The 17,924-nt window shown below is 46.6% G+C and overlaps 1 protein-coding gene across 1 annotated transcript in view; it reads left to right on the top strand.

Moving 5' to 3' along the window:
* The first annotated feature begins 2,280 nt into the window (after nucleotides 1-2,280).
* The window catches only part of LOC119650022 (tyrosine-protein kinase Src64B), a 240,791-nt gene continuing 225,147 nt past the window's right edge, over nucleotides 2,281-17,924 (top strand). The window contains exon 1 of the mRNA XM_038052498.1: nucleotides 2,281-3,163. The gene's annotated coding sequence lies outside the window, so the exon portion shown is untranslated. The remainder of the gene's footprint in view (nucleotides 3,164-17,924) is intronic.

Here is a 17,924-nt window from a genome sequence, read left to right as displayed (position 1 = left end):
CTCTACAATCGTCTTCCGCTGCTCTCCACGTGCGTCTATAAAAGGAAATGCGATCCAGTAGTTCCTCCAGTTCCATCAGCCCGTTTTTGACGCCTTTGCTGAAGTTTCTCGGGAGGAACGTTGCCGACCGCATACGTTTCACCACTGCTGCGCACTTTCTGATGAGCCTTTCCTCTTCGGCTCTAGCGAGGACGGTCGAATGCACTTCCACTCGATTTGTGTCCAAATCCATCTGCTCAGGACTAGCGTTTCTCACTAGCTTACTTCCAAAACTAGGGCACTGCAAGGTAATGGAGTTGCCATCTTCGCATGGTCAGTCGCGCCACTTGATGAGGCTTCCTCTTTATTTGGGCGCCCCGGTGTCTCATCGGGTATATCAGCCCTCGTTGCCTCTTTCACTGATCGCTGCGGTGAACGACGCATTTTTGTGCTCCGCCCAAACGCACCCAGCTCTTCCTCCTTGTCTGTTGTTTCGTCGTTTTTTTTTATAATTTTCAGAATATTCTCCATGAAAAAGGTACCAGCGCATCGTCTGCAAGGGAGCGGGCCGCGATAGTCAAGAACGAGTATACCCTCGGGGACACAGCCCCTACCCCAGTTCCCTGAGGCCTGACCTACGCTTAGCTGATCCCGGAATTCACGGACGGATCAGCGCTCGCTCGGGGCAACGCGGTCTACTAACACCGGTTCAATGCACACTTCCCTCCCAGGGTCCCGAAGGGGCTGGCTCCTGATACACGTTGCAACTACCGCCTTGGCAGAGCTACGCTCACATCACCCCGTCGACGCCGACAGAGAGTTTTCGACGGCTCCGGAGACTCCCAGTGTGTCCCGACGTGTACCGGTCATTCGCGGTTCGCTCTTCACCGAGAAGCTTTCTCGAGGCTACTACCTAGGACGCAGGTATACTGCCAGCTAGGGGGCAGAACTACTTACTCGGGCACCTCGGGGACGTCACACCCCGTATCGTAAGCGACCCGTTTAAAAATCGCTAACGACCCCTGAGGGACATGACAGCATAGCCAGGGTAAAATTGTACACAACTATGAGAGAACTGGGCTTCCCAAGGAAATAGATAAGGCTGACTAGGTTGAACCTGACCAATGTGCGAGGCCAGATAAAAGCAGCGGGATCACTCTCAAGACCATTCGACATCAACAACGGTCTACGACAAGGGGATGCCCTATCATGCGTCTTCTTTAACTTGGCCCTCGAGAAAGTGATCCATGATGCTGAGGTAAATGCAAGAGGTGCGATCCTCTTTAAGTCCACCCAACTACTGGCCTATGCTGACGATATCGACATCATGGGATGAATGACCCGAGACGTACAAACTGCCTTCATCCAGATCGAGCAGGCGGTGCAAGGTGTTGGGCTGCACATCAAAAAAAGCAAGACAAAATATATGGTGGCAACGTCAACACCGAAAACCAACCAATCAACAACATTAAACCGCACTGGTCAAACGGGATGAACAAAGATAGGAGACTACAATTTTGAGACCGTTGATAAATTTTCCTATCTAGGGTCGCAAATCGCAACCGATAACAGCTACGACGATGACATCCGCGCACAGTTGTTGGCAGCCAATAGAACCTATTTCAGTTTACAGAAACTGTTCCGCTCGAAACGTCTCACCATAGGGCCAAAGCTCTTACTGTACAAGACAATGATCTTGCTAATCCTCATGTATTCCTCGGAGACTTGGGTTCTTAACAAAAAAACAAAATTGCGAACTCTTGGCCGCGTTCGAGAGAAGAATCCTCCTATATGAGGATGAACGATTCCGTAGCCTACATAACGACGAAATCTATGAGCGATACCATGACCGTCAGGTTGTGGATAAAATCCGGCTCAATAGGTTGCGGTGGGCGGATCACTTAATCCGTGTCGATGAGAATGATCCAGCCTGGAAACTCTATAAGGGAAATATCTATGGTAGAAAAAGAAAACGAGGCAGACCCTGCCTAAAATGGAGCGATGGCGTAGGCCAGGACGCCAGACAGCTTTTAGGGATATCGAATTGGTGGACCTCGGCGCAAAACAGGGATGTCTGGAGTTCCTTATTAAGGCAGGCCTAGACCGGTTACCGGTTGTTGCGCCGTTGATGTTGATGATATTCCTTATTATGTAGAAACCTGATGACTCTGACCATGTCCTTATTGGCTTGGTACATACAAATTTTTGTTGAATTCAATTTCTTTTCTTTTCATTCACCAAAAGATGAAATAAGGACACAAATTCCTACTTTATATGAAAAGGTTTGCACCTTTTCCTTCTAAATATAGCTTGAAATTTCATGATATCCTGTGGCGCCTAATATGGTAATATTTTTGCAGAAAGTTTATCCAATTTCGAAACCATCAGCTGTTCATTTTCCAGTTCCAGTCACCAATAAGACCCATTCCAGCTGGACTCCAGCGCACCAACACTCCAGCCAACTTCACGCAGCGTCTGAGTGTAAATTATCAAAACAACACCAACAAACCGAGCGACACACTCAAAGCAACAAAACCTGAAAAACTCCGACTGAAAGGGAAAATCAAAACACAAAATGGCCGTGAGTTGTGTGAGATTTTGACGTCTGTCGCATCGTTGTCCCGCAGGCTTGCCAAGTTTTCAGGATTATCTCGGTGATGTCGCCTTAAAAATTCGCAAAAAGCGTGAATCTGATAATTTCGGGCCGTGCCGGATCCCAGCAGCTGGTCATTTGCCGCGGTTTGTGTGAGAAAAACGTGAAAAAAGGAGGAAAGTCGGTGCCGTCTTCAGATGCACAGATCTCGATGCGGGTTCGGTTTCGGTGCTTGCAGAGTGGAATTTGCTTCGCGGCCGGATTGCGAAAGTTGATGAGAGTGTGGACTCGGCTGGGCGTCAGGGACGAAAGGATTCTTGGGGCCGTTGTGTGAGAAAAAGGTGGATCTGGTCGGGCGCGCTGTGTTCGGTGTCGCGGAGGTGTTTTGTCTTGTGATTGAGTGCTCTCGGCTGTGAGTGGTGCTTTCTGTGGTGATGTTTTCATGGTGCTGATTGATGGCTAATTGGTGGTGAGCGCGTTGATGACTGGTGCACGGACGCAAAACTGAGTGGTGCTGGGCTGCGTAGGTGGAAACAAACAACGGCCGAGCGGAAATTGGATTAGGGCCAACTGAATGGGCGTGAATTCATGGTAAGTGGAGTCGACACCGTGACCCGTTCGGTGGGCGTTCAACGGACCAGGAAGCCGCTGATCGCCCGCAAAGTTCTTTGTTCCGGCCAAGGGAGAGTTCCCTGCCAAATGCTGCAATGTTTACTTGCATCTTGCTGGCGGCGGGCGGAAGTGATTAGCATTCGCCGCAGCACTCAGGAGCCACCTGAACCACGACCGAAACTTTCCAAACTTTTATTGATTTCCTCGACAGTTTCCTGTGTGCCGGACATCACTCCACATACTCACACGCACGAGGCTGCCAGGCTATCTCTTTGGCCATTAGCTCCGCATCCTACTGGGATCCCTCGAGTCCTTCCCAAATTCTTTTCAGCTTTCAGGAGCGAAGTTCTCGTCAATGTTTTCAGACTTCAACGCAAAAGACTTGTGCGGGTAGTGCTGCCAATTGAGGCAATTTTTAGTGAGATTAATTTTGGGCAATGACTCTTTGTTTTCTTAAGAAAGGATATGATAACTATCGTTTGTGTGGTTGCAAAATTGTCGTCCTTGGAACTCCTTTTTCAAATTAAAAATAGAAAAAAATCACTGGAAGCCAGGTCCTTACTGTCTCTGGCCACGAAGCCTCACCCGAGGTTATCTGGTATCATGGGAACCGGGATGGCCCTCTGAGGGTATATGTTCCAGGAGAATTCTTGTAGGATGTGCTCTCGGACCGGTTATTTGCGGTTGGCCCCCTTGTGGGAGTTCATGGTGGTTGTGGTTATGCCTACATCGCGGGCAGAGCTCCTTGGAGCTCAAGCGTGGAGTAGCAACTCGGGTTCGTACACTCAGCATAAACCACTACCCTTGTGCTAGCCATTGCGGGGCTCTGATTGTGGTCTCAAAATCAATCCATGTCCGAAGGGGACCGTGGGATTATGCCTACACGGCAGGTACTCACGTTAAACCCCCAGGACCTTCAATACATTATTACTTCTAACTTAAAATCAGGGGGAATCATAGAGGGAAACGATGGTGGGTTTAAAGGATTCACTCACTATTTGGCAGGGCCTTAGGAAGTTGGCCAATGGGAAGGTGCTACCCTGTTGGTAGAGTTGTCTGGATTAATGGATTTGGATGATCCTCCATTCTTTCGAAGAACCTCTCCACCAAGCTGAGAACGAATTCTCGAAGAGGTTTCACTTTGGCGCGCCGATACACTTCGGCGTTTCTCCCAACCTTCTTGGTTTTCCAGGAAGGACCAGTGCAGCGCCTTAAAATCCGCCGTTCGAATCCCTCACATTTGAACATGGTTTGGGTGGGGCAAGTGATCCACGTGGGCGCTCCATAGCATATACCGGGTCCGATCAGGGTCTGTAAAGAGTCAGTTTGGCCTTGGTGCTGAGTTCTACCTTCTTTCGAAGAATAAAGTAGATCCTACTGAGTGCACCGCGTGCCTTACCGATAGCGAGCTCAAGGTGTGGTTTGAACTTAAGGAATTTGTGAAGCTTAACTCCTAAGTACTCTATGGACTGGGATCTGCTCACTATAGTGCTTCCGATCTTCCTTTTTAGGGATTTAGCTTTACTATGGATTCCTCTAAAACCTAGGTATCTTGATTTCCTCCGAAAGATACAGAATTGGGTTTTGGCCTCATAAATTTTAATGCCCCATTGCAGGTAATGTTTGCAGAGGTCTTTAACATATTTCTCGACCGCTTTGACTGCCCTGTTGGGGTGGAGGCTTGAAGAGAAGATGAGAGTATCATCGGCGTATTGAATAAGGTCGGTGTCGCTCTCGGGAGTTGGGACGTCAGCCGTGAAGATATCATAAAAGGTGGGTCTAGAAATGGAACCTTGCGATACTCCCGATGTTACCGACAAGAGATCGGAGAATTCATTTCCCGCGTTAACGTAGAAATATCTATCTTCGCAAAAGGTTAGTGCAATTCTAATTATCGGAGTTAGGAACTCATGATCTATTAGTTTTAAGATTAGTCCGTTTACCCACACGGAGTCAAAGGCCTTTTCTAAGTCTAATGCACATGCTACGATCGGTTTATTATTGACGTTAAGTCTTGCTACGACAGTGTTGTGAAGGTAGCTAAGTGCATCTTGTGTACCGTGTTTGTTACGAACCCGAACTGGTGGTTATTGGACTAGCCCAATTGTCCATGCTCTCTCAAAGAGTTTGCCTAGATTAGACAATAATGAGACAGGCCTAAAGTTGTTAGGCTCACTAGAGCCGCCTTTTTTCCGGATCGCAATTATTTTAGCTGCTTTCGAGGTGGTGGGAAAGTAACCTTTATTTATGCAGTTTTTAAATACTGTCACTAAAAATTTCATGGAGACTCGGGAAGTTGCTTAATGACATAATTTGGCTTTTCGTCAGGTCCGGCTGACTTTTTACCATTTAGGTTTGAGGTCAAAGCGGTGAGTTGCGATAAGCTCAGGAAAAGTTGCGAATCCGTTGGCTTTGCCGAAGAGTTGGTTTGGGAGAATTTCACTAGTTGGTTTGAATGCCTAGAGACGAAGTCTGCGATAGTTGTCTCAACCGACAATCGACACTATGGCCGAGTTATTTTGAGGCGGAGGAGTATTGAGCTGAGACTAAATTGATTCCGCAAGGACTTGCGCCTTTCTGGCGTCTCCACAGATTGGTTCCCTGTTCCTGGTAAGAACGAAATTGCGGGACTTATTTTTCTCCGTTAGCTTATTTATATGTTGAAACATATCTGACCCGGGCTCAATATCTACGAGTTTACGGGTTAATTCTTTATTGCGGAATTGCGCCACCATATGCCGGCTAACTGTAATCAGGCAATTAATCGGGGAAAGCAATGCTATGTATTCAGTATTGATTTTATTTCCATATTTATGGAAGATGCGCTTGATGTTCCTGCGCCAAATCTGTCTGACCTTCAGTATCAGTATCATGTCATGGGGGAGTTTTCTGTATACAAACTCATCGACTTTGCTCAGCCTGGTATTCCTGCGTGTAGCAGTATTCGTGGCGTCTGTAGCCAAAATGATAGCTCCGTCGATTTCTTTGTCCGACAGATTACGATCTGTAGCGAGTTGTTCCCTTGGTACTAAATCTGACTTGAATTTGTCCCAGTCAGTTTGGGCGAATGATCTGAGGCTTACCTTCACTCGCTTCTACAGTTGCGAAGTTGAGACCAGTTTGAGCACAATTGCAAAGTGTTCGGACATGCCTGGCAAAGTTTTACAGGAAGTTATCTGAAAATTTTGCTTGGCTTCGTTAGACAGCAGGAAAAAGTCAATGATGGACTGACTAGCGGGTCTTGTCGGGGAATTCGGCGAGACCACCTCAAGGTTGGCTGGCGTGAAAGGGTCTGGATCCACACAGTTGTACAGGGTTTTCCCATTTGAATTTTCTGCCTTATCAACCCAGAAGTTGTGCCGTGAGTTCGCCACCGAAGATAAGGTATTTGGATTTTAACTGGAGATCGCCCAAGACATTTAATTCATGGCCCATGGGACGCGAAGTTAAAGGTGGCTTCTTCTTTTTCTTCAGCCTTTGTCCCGTTCAAAAGTGGGGTCGGCTTGTTGTGATCGGTTTCGCCATTTGGCTCTATCAAATGCCTGATCTGGATGCAGTCGCGAGGCTTTCAAATCACCATCAAACGTATGCCACCGTTGTTTGGGCCTACTTTTTGGTCGTTTACCATCGACTTCGATGTTCAGACCAATCTTGGCAAGTGAATTCTCGTTAGCACGAATTCCGTGACCATACCATCGAACACGCCTCTCTCGCAATCTTTCCACGATCGGTGCAATCCCATATCGATCGCGGGTATCCTCATTTCGAATGAGATCAAAAGATGTCACGCCACTAGTCCAACGCAATATCTTCGTCTCCATTACCGCAAGACGCCGTTCATTGTCTTTTATAGTCGGGTAACACTCAGAACCATAGAGGGCGACAGGACGGACATTGCGGTGAATTTTGATACGTCAATCACAAAGAACACCAGTTGTTGAACGCGACTTCATACAGGTTGCGATAATGCGTGAAGCAATTTCATAACGTAGTTCTCCAATGGGTGATAGCATTGACCCGCCCCAGTTCTGGGCAGATCATTGCCGCTGACAGTGATTGTGTCTGTTTCATGGGGATCGGTCGTCAAAAATTCAGTTTTATTTAGATTCAATCTGAGACCGTGTTGCATGAGGCGATGATTCCATTTTTGTAAAGGTGACAATACTTAACTCCATAGATTCATGATTAGTTGAATTGCGGCAGATTGCCGCTACTCGTTTGTCTGGGGAAGTCGTTCGACCAAATTTGTGAAGGCTAGTTTGTTGTCTCGTGGAGCTTGAGGTGCTGCAGTTCTAGGAAGAGTATTCCTAGCTGCTTGGGCGTGCGATACGCCTGGTCGAGACAAGCTTTGTGACATCTGTGTCACTGTTTCCTTGTTTCTTACTGTTTCGGCATTCTTTTTTTGCCCTGCCAGCTTCCCTTCTGGCAACCATAGCTTTGTATGCCGGGCATCCGTGGTAGTTGTCCGCGGGGTGTCCGGTCTGGCCGCAATTGCAGCAGTGTGACTTCTCTGTCGTGGGTGTTGGGCATTTTCCACGAACATGTGATTTTGTGCATTTCACGCACCTGTGCACAATCGAACAATTGAGGGCGATGTGCCCGAAGTTCTGGCAGTTGTAGGACTGCACTTTTTTTATTGGCTTAACATTCTGACGCGCAATCTTTTGGTGAAGTATATACTTCACTTTGTACACTTCACTGAGCTCTTGGCAGGGCTCGAATGTTGCCACGAACAGTCCCGATTGCGACTTCATCGGAAGTGCCGGGTTCTGGCTGTGCTAGATTTCTTTGGTGGCCTTTCACTCTTTTTAGAATAGACTCAACGTCTGTCTGTCTGTCTGTCACATGCACTTTTGTCTAAAATGGCTCAACTGATCCGAACGAAATTTGGTGGACATATGGGAAACTTGCATACAGTGAGTTACATAAATTCACGTGGGATTTAAAGGGGGGCTCCCCATGCATGCAAAGGGGAAATGTAATTTCTTTTTCCACTGGATATAGTCAAATGGGGTATCAAATGAAAGGCGTCGATTAGTACTTTCCAAATATGATATTAGTTTTGCCGTGAATTGAATAGTGGGTGATAAGGAGTCAAAATGTGTACACTTCAAAGAAGACAGGACTCAATTTGGGAAAGTACCCAACACAAAAATCAGGATGGTGCGCTTATATAAAATCTAGGCTTCAAAATATGTTTCATTTTATTATAGTATATTACCTACTTTTAGAAATAAACTGAAAAACCACCCTTAAGCTCATCCTAGGAGTACCAAATTTTGCACAGCATAGATGACAATGTATCGCATACGCATGTCAATTTTCATGGAAATTCGGCCATGATAGTGTTCTTCTAGTACCGAGCCCTTTGGTAACTCCACGATGCACCCTTTGTAGCCCTCATTCGTACCGTCCTTTCTGAGATGTAACTCTCAAATAAACCAGCTAAATATCCAGGAGCACTTTTGTCACCAAATGTGTCTTTAATTCGATTCCAATTGACGAAGTTTAACGTCTTTGTAACATCCAATGCCAACATAGCACAGTAGTTACCGCCTTTTGCCAGATTCGCCATCGTGCTTATTGCATCCACTGTAGTAGTTCATAATGGCGCCGGCTTATCAGGATTGCGAAGCAATACCAAATTTTGGTTTCCACTTAGGCTTTTCTTTCTTGAAGAAACTGACGAACATGTCGAGCCTAGTGTACACTACCAGTTTTAAAAATTTGTTTGTTGGGACCTCGTTGTCACCGATGCTACCACATTTTTCCCCCATTTTTCCTCACGTAATGGAGGTACCACGCACTGGTTGAGTTGGTTGACCGTTTGCCTTCTGCTGTGCTGATGGTGAGGCAGAGTGGCAACAATGTCTATTAGAAGGCGTGAAAAGGGTGACCTAGGGTTGTCTTTGCAGCCTTTTTATTACCACTCTGCAATCCCCGCACCAAAGATCGATATATCGGCATCTTCGCATAGCATTTTGAAGCAGCTCCTCTTGTTTTCCCAATTGCGTCTTTTTAGTGGTCCCGCAGTTCCCTGTATGCCTTCTGTCGATCGTCGCTATCAGGTTTCCCACTGAACCTCTGATAAAATGCCATTGCCCGAAAACATGAGCAGTTGGCATTAGTTGGGTTGCTTATTGGGGTGGAGTCGCTTTCTGGGCATGGTAGCATCACATGCTTCCGTCGCCCATTGGGTAATGGGGGACTTTTTCTCTGGCTGTACCATTTAGCGATGGTTGTTTTTGAGTCCTGCGAAAAATATATCCTCCTCAAAAGCCTTCGTCGCCCACCAGGGGAACCCACCCAGCATTCTACCAGAGCTATTTTTTGAACTCAATTCGCCCTTGATCTCCATGCAGAATACCTGGTGGTCACGCTGAGTATAGTCCTCACTAACGCGCCAAGCAACTTTTCTGGCTAAAGCAGCGCTCATGTATGTCAAATCCACTATAAACCCCAGGCCCCTCCTTCTCCGCGCGGGCTTCGGCAGAATATGTCCTCTCATATTCGTTGTTCTGTTTTATCACTCAAAAGCCTACAAGCTTGAATTCCCTGTCGTGATTATCGACCAAGTCTTCTCCCCTCCAAAACCAGAGCATTCACCATCTGCTCATACTCGTTAGTGCTAGATGAAGCATGACAGCTGTATATCTGAACTGCTTTCACTTTAGCTCTGATGAATCCCTTTTCCGGGTGCTCCATTATTTCTTGGAGGGCTTCTTCTCTGCAAGTCCACATCCCTGTTTGAGTAGCGCGATCTTTAATCCAAATACCACCATGGTGATTTCGATATAGCTGTGCACTGTGTAATATGAGCCAGTTCCTCAGTCTTCACAATCGTATTGATCACGTTGCTGTGTTTTTATACCTCGGTCAGTCCCTAGTTTTCTTTTGCCCGGTTGAAGAGTTTTCGGGTGTCTATTCTCATTTTGATTTGGTTCCCGTTTCTTCAGGGTACATCGCTTGATGATTGACTGTCTTAGACAAGCAACTGGCCTAATATACGTCAATGATGACGAGGAATACATAAGGACTGGCTTTGAGCCTTGGTGAGACGTTTCGAGCGGAACAGTTTTTGTAAGCTGAAATAGGCTCTCCTGGCTGCCAACAACCGTGCGCGGATTTTATCATCATAGCTGTTATCGGTTGTGATTTTCGACCCTAGATAGGAGAAATTATCAACGGTCTCAAAATTGTATTCTTCTATTCTTATTCTTCCCGTTTGACCAGTGCGATTTGATGCTGTTGGTTTGTTTTGGATCTGGATGAAGACGGTTTGTACGTCTCGTTGTTCTCATGATGTCGATATCGTCAGCATAGGCCAACAGTTGGGTGGACTTAAAGAGGATCGTACCCTTCATATTTACCTCAGTATCACGGATCACTTTTTCCTAGGCCAGGTTAAAGAGGACGCATGATAGCTATTTTATCTGGTCTCCCACATTGGTCATGGGTGGTGGATTTTCCTGAAAAGCATAAACTCAGGCTTACGATCAGCCTCGACGTGAAAGTTTACGCCTTCGAGGAAATCTTCAAAATGGTGGATGCTACAGTAGATGGCCAGAAGCTCGCGATCATATGCACTGTAAACAGCTTCGGTTGAACTGAGCCTTCTTTGGAAATACGCGAATAGTGCCCAACGGCCGTACTATTTTTTTTGCAAGACTGCGTCGATGGCCAGGTTAGATGTGTCAGTGACTAGCGGTAAACTGCATCTTGGCTGATAATGTCCGAGTAGTGTTTCCTCAGCCAGATTGTTTCTGCAATTTTCGAACGCTTCTCTTGCCTCAGAGGTTCATTGTATTTGGATTTTGTTACCCTTCTGAAGACACGAACTTGTCCAGAGATGCTTGCATTTTGGCAACATTCTGAGTGAAACGGCAATAGAAGCGCACTATTGGTGACTACTCCGTAATGACTGAGCCTTGCAAACATCTGCCGTAAGTGACTGACATGTTGGTCTTGCGGGTTTGACATGATGATGATTTCGTCCAAGTAGCATGTGCAGAATTCGAGTCCCCTGAAGACTCCGTCCCTAAACCGTTGGAAGATTTAAGCTACGTTTCTAAGTCCAAATATCCTCATGGTGAATTCATATGACCCGAAAGGTGTTGTCACCGCTGCTTTGGGATCAGATGCGACGTCAAAAATTTGGCACATTGGGTGTTTGTCCGGAGTGGAGTGGAGTGACAGCGTTCAGTCTGCGGTAGTCTCTACAAGGGCTCCACGAGCCGCCTTTTTGCGGAGTAAATTGAAGTGGATTTGTCCAAGGGCGGAAGGGAGGATTCCAATAAGTATTGAATTTCGGACTAGGCAATTGGCACTCAGGGTGTGGCCCGTGGTTACGATATGATGTGTTATTTAGTGGGCCAAATACGGTTTGACGACGGAGGGGTTTGTGAGTCCGGGAAAATCCTTCAGGATTCTGTGGTACGGGTAACTTTCAGTAATGGTATTTATCGCTGGCTGTTCCCTGTTTAAGATGCCCGATACGGTGGCCTGTCTTAAGGTCCCTAAGCTTCTTGTTTTTAATATCAGCGAGAATGGTGAAGTGTCGCAGGCTACGACCGGTGAGGTTGCGGCGGCAGAATTCCTGCGGTCGGCCACGTCAGCGAGATTATCGAGTGTTAGGAGAAGGGGGGGGGGGGGGGGGAATTGTGATGTTGCGAGAATGGTTTGGAAGTTATTCGGTAGGCTTAGCATCGCAACTGCCGTAGGAGTTGCGAAGGGCGTTGGTCTTCTAGCGTCCCAAAAGAAGATAGTAGACGTGTTTCAAGAGCTTGGTGTTTACTGTGGTTGGGTGGTGTACGAAGGATATCGGCTACTTAATTTAAAGCCGAAACATCCAGCTCGGCAACATCTCTGTCAAACTGATCAGTGTTAGTCTGAATGTAATGAGAACGGAAGAGCGCTTCAACCATCGAGATCCACAATGCAGCGTGCTGTGGCCAAAGTGGTGGTAGTTTGATGGAGGTTGTGCTCAAATGCAATCGTCACCAAAATATATTGATATATCCAGAATAAAAAACATTCATGTCTTCCTTTTACTTGAAAAAGAAGACCCTTTATTTTCAATAGCTGTCATGTCAGTTTATCAAATTATAAACGTATCCATAGAGCAATTTAGGCCCAAGGACTTTAGGTTCGCCTCCCGTCCACAAGCTCTCTTTTTGGAAAAAGGATCAAATGTTCCTCGTCCTTCTTCCTGAATTTCTATTTTCTATCGGGCGTCAGCACATGATTAGGAAAGTTTTCTGGCAATAAGATATGTAGGATATTTTGTCTCCACATCCAGCTGGGGACATTTTCTTCTCAAAAGCAGACTAAGAGAGTAGAAGCGGAGCTTGGATTTACCATAAATTCCTTTTTCGATCCTTGCGTCCTTAGCTCGTTAAGAGTAGGTAACACTTAGGGCCATCTGAAGTCTCCTTTAATATATGAATATCTCCAACTCGAGCTGTGGCAGCAAAGCAGCAGCTGCTTGCCTCCTATAATATTTTAAACTTTTCGGCAGAGCAGAATCACATCAGTCCACATGTTTCCCAATAGTAGTCGTCATATCACCACTTTTATCATACCGCCAGCGTACACATTTTCTCGCCCTGGTTCTCGCCCTCCCTCATCCGAATACCATCAACAGCACCATCATCGTCATGGACCGGGGTCGACAGCACTGCGGGATACGCACTTTCGATTACAAAACTCTGAACATCTGTTCGACTGGAAACATTTAATTTGATAGCGACGGCAGCCATAAAAAGGTGCTTCTCTAAATAGTCGCCGCAGCCCCAAAATTTTGTAACAAAAACTATCACATAACCCAAGGACCACTGCATGCTTTTGCAGTGGTGGTCGTCGGGTCGAGGGAGACTTTGATTTCGTGTCTATCCCCCCCTGAATGCGGTCGCCAGTTTATGATCCTTTCGTTGAAGGCTTGGTCGTACTTTACAAGGATTTAGATTTGATGCCGGTTGTCACCATTAAGCCTTTGTCATTGCTCCAAGGTGGATTCGAAAGTTTTTGTGGAGACGAGGGGTGGTGAGGCCTCTCGTCAATGGGATTTCCGCTGAAGTTGGGGCAAGTAAACACACAAAGAACGAGACTATCATTAGTGTGCAATGTGAACGACTTTGAGATACTTTTTTTTATCGTTTGGAGTTCACCACTGGCGAAATGGTCCAATGGAGCATCTAATTGATGGTGGCATTGAACTCCAGGTTTTGGGTTTATTACTAAAGATATTTTTTTCGCTTGACGTCCTATGACCATTGAGTGAACTCCAGATTTTCACACAGTTTTGGAAGTTTGGACGGTTCTGAAGCTTTTCCAGGAAAGGATTAAATATTCAAGGTAGGCATTATTACTCCATTCATGTGTATCTACAATTTCAGAAGAGGAAAAGATATTGATCGCCCACTGTTCCGCACTCCATTCGATTTGATTACCCGGGAACCCCCTCGAGTAATGTATTGAACCTCATGAAGGCAATTGTTCTATTTGGCTGAGAACACTATTGTCGCCGGATTCAGAAATAATTGCATATAATAAACGTAGGGAGCGCAGAGTTTGTCGTCCCTCGATGACTGATTGACTGGATCTGGATTGGCTGCAGTGAAATGTTGTGTAATCTATTTTCGTCAATGAAACAGAATCGCTCAGAGGAGATAACATATTTAGAGCTCAATGCACTTTTTATGTTCATTGTCAGTTGTGGCTACAAAATGTGGGGAATTTGATGAGAAGCAATGAACGAGAACTTTACTGCTTAGCGATGTTCTTGTCCATTGCTTTGAGGGACGACATTGTAACGAATCGATGTCAATAATTCTGTAAAATATCTTTGGTTTCCACTATTGTAACATAACTCCTGGAGGTTATTGCTACCGATGGCTGCATTTTGGCCTCTCTTAATTTGACACCACCCGAGAATTCCTTTCATATCTGGGTTGTAATTTCGCTGTATTCCATTCCCTGGTGCATATCTCTCATCATTCATTCCACAGAGTCTATTAAAATTTTTGGACGTCGTCTTTCCGCCCATTCATTTTCAAATCAATACTGCATAACATATTCTTTCAGCAGTCACGCACGAAAACGACACTCACATCACTCAGGTCCCATCTCCTCCGTCGTTTTGAATAATTGGAAAATCATGCCCTCCAGGGAGATACAACCGCAGAGCGGAAAACCCTAAGTAAAAGGGCACAAGGCGTCATCCCATCATTCCAGATAAAGCATCTCAGCCGCTAATCAGATTACGGCGACAGTCAATGTGGCTGGTCTATCACTTTAGAGGCGACCGGGACACCAGCTTACACTATCCGTGAAACTCTTTGTGCAACGAATCCCAGTCTCTGCATAATTGAATCGTCATCCCTGAATCGATAAAGAATCAATAAATAATAAAAAATTTAACGAGCGTGTTTGTTTGTCGCCGATGTCATATCGTTCCAGCAATTGGCGGACATTTATTTGTTACGCGACTTGGGAATTGTGTTATCGATGTTCATTTGATAATGGATTTAGTGGGACTGCGAGGACGGAATTCTAGACAGAGTTCGAGACATGATTCTAAGCACGAGACCTAAGATGTCATCATGTGAATACTAAGAAGCGTCTGTTGTAAGTTTTCAATGAAATTTATTCTTTGTCGTCCGGTCTAGGACTAGACCTCCTACATTTAGCCATTGCATTGTATGAAATAAAATGCATACAGTTAGGAAAGCATAAACGTCCTCTAACTCTTTCACTAAGCAAGCATCAAATCTGATATATTCTTGAGATGCTATAGCAGCTATTATCCGGGTTCGTCTAAAAGATAAGCTGCAGAAAATTGACTTTAAAATTTAGGGTAGTTTTTGAAACTTCAGTTGTTGACTTCATTCTATCATCAAACAAGATATTGTCCCAGGGCGAAACGTGCATTGGTATTCAATTTCGAATATTGGTAATCCCGCTGCACCACATCACTACGCCCCCAGATGACACCTAGGGGTTTCAACGACTGAACCCGGAACTGCGTTTCCATTATTCGGCGAAACGAACGCGACGCTGATGTGGGGCGCAAACTGGCTTCAACCTGGACAAGGAGACAGCCTTTCTGTGTCCCCCGATCTCGAGCTGGAATAAATGTTCTCCACGCTCGAGAACACGGTACGGACCTTCGTATGGAGGCTGCAGTGGCTTCCGGACAGCATCTGTCCTGACCAAGACGTGCGTGCACGAGTCCAGCTCCTTGGGAGCGCAGGTCGGGTGGGAGGTGTAGATTTAAGGCGATGGAGGTTGTCTCTTAGCAGACGCAGCAATCCGGAGTCTGTGAGACCCGATCTCTTGTCGAAGACCGGATCACTTGGGAGCCTTGGGTTCTCCCCGTATACCAGCTCCGCGGGGCTGGCAGCAAATTCCTCTCGGCGGGTTGTTCGGAGGCCAAGTTGGACGAGAGGCAAGATCTGATTCCAGGAGGGATCGTCGTGGGCCATAATGGCGGCTTTCACTGTCCGGTGCCAACGCTCTAGCATCCCATTGCGGGTGGTATACCGTAGTTCGCTGGCGTTTGAAACCCAGGAGTTTGTCTAACTTCGAGAAAAGGGTGGACTCAAATTGCATTCCCTAGTCAGTGATGCCAAAGAGAGGGATCCACTCTCGACAGAGGGCTTCGGCACAAAATTGCGCCGTAATGTCTTTCAGAGGTATTTCCTCAGGTCGATGATTGTAAGGCAATACTTGAAACCGTGCGAGTCTCGCAAAGGGCCTACGATGTCCAGGTGTATAGTGTGGAACCGCTTGGTAGTGCGGGGGGAATGAGCCCACTTCTTTTCTTACATGCCTGGTGACCTTGCACTTCTGGCATGCGATGCACTCTCTGGCCCGGGAGTTGATGTCCATATTCATGAAGGGCCAGAAGTATTTCTCGGTGACTAACCGATTTGTCGTCCTGATACCGGGATGTGCTACGTCGTGAACTGCGTGGAACACTTTCTTGCGAAAGGTAGCCGGAATGTATGGCCGGGGACCCTTTTCCGAATATTCGCAGCAGAGAGAGAGGTTCGAGCCGAAGATGGGCAACTCCCTAAATTTGTATTTGGGGTTGGATTTGAGGCTCTGATGTATTGCGTCATTCTCCTGCGCCTTGGTGATAGCTGAGAAGTCGAGTGAGGCACGGATGTTAACCTCGTGACAAAGCGTCAGCAACTATGTTGTCCTTACCGGACACGTGCTGTATGTCGGACGTGACGAGGGGACGCTTTGTTGGGCTTCTGTTTCAAAGCATATGTGAGAGGCTTATGGTCCGTGAACACTGTGAACGGCCTGTCTTCTAGGGAGAAGCGGAAGTACTCGTACTTAATGCTCAAGTACGCGGCGAGTGTAGTATCGGACTGGTGTTGGGCAGCCTTGGGCAGGAAACGACGATAGAAGCTTAACATGCCCAAGAACCTCCGCAAATCCTTCACAGTTTTCGGACGCGAGAAGCTTGTGATTGCTTGCGCCTTGTCTGGATTGGGCTGTATTCCGTCAGGGGAAATGAAGTGGCGGAGGAATCTCACCTGTGTTTGGGGAAACTTGCATTTATCAACATTTAGGACTAAACCGGCCTCAAGGAGACGTTGAAAAATGCACTCGAGATGGGCTAGGTGCTCAGACTCTGAGGAAGAAGCGATCAAAATATCATCCAACTATACCAGACAGAAGTCGAGGTTTCGCAACACCGAGTGAATGAACCTTTGAAAGGTTTGCGCCGCATTGTACAACCTGAAAGTTATCCGTGTGAACTCGAAGAGTCCAAAGGGTGTGCATATTGCCGTCTTTAGAATGTCTTCTGCAGCTATAGGGATTTGGGGATAGGCCTCGGTTAAATCTAAGGTCGAAAAGATCCGACAGTTTGCGAGATGATGCGCAAAGTCGTGGATGAGCAGAATAGGATATCGGTTAGGAACAGTTTGTGCGTTTAGCCTTCTGTAATCTCCACAGGGGCGCCATTCGCCATTTGGCTTAGGGACCATTTGGAGTGGGGAAGACCAACAGCTGTCCGAAGGCCTGCAGATACCCTGTTGCATAAGATGTTCGAATTCTTTCCGTGCAATAGCCAGCTTTTATGGTGGTAGGGGACGCACCTTTGAGAAGATAGGGGAACCAGTGGTGTTAATGTGGTGCTGCACGTTGTGGTTCACTGGTTTAGAGATACTACATTCAGTAGTAATCTGGCTGAACTTTTGGAGAAGTGCCCGAACACGAGAGTCGGTTATGTCTGCTAAAAGAACGGAAAGATTACTGCTTGGGTGATATATCATTTGTCCCGACAAATTAAGGTTGGTCGTGGGATCTATAAGAGACTTATTTTGCAAGTCCACCAGGAACCCATAGTGACACAAGAAGTCTGCGCCTAGTGTGGGGAAGCTGACATCCGCCAGGATGAAACGTCACGAAAATGTCCTACGCAAGCCAAGACTCACGTCCACTTCCCTATACCCGTAGGTGATGATACGGGAGGAATTTGCTGCTGTCAGTTTTAGTGGTTGTGGAAATAGTCGATGGTGCTGGGGTACAGGAAAAACCGAAACCTCTGCACCAGTATCCAAGAGGTAGTTGTGCCTGCTGAGGGGGTCATAAATTGTGAGGCGACGTGGCGCTGCGTTCTGGGTGGCCGTCGCCAGAACCCCCCGCGGACCTAGTTTTTTGTTGGAGGCGCGAATATACATGGAATAGTACATCTAGTCGCTTTATCGCCGAATCTACGATG

The sequence above is a fragment of the Hermetia illucens genome, chromosome 2 (assembly GCF_905115235.1).
Source record: "Hermetia illucens chromosome 2, iHerIll2.2.curated.20191125, whole genome shotgun sequence".
NCBI lineage: Eukaryota > Metazoa > Arthropoda > Insecta > Diptera > Stratiomyidae > Hermetia > Hermetia illucens.
The sequence above is the reverse complement of the archived record's forward strand: the minus strand, read 5'-3'. Positions and strand labels throughout refer to the sequence as shown.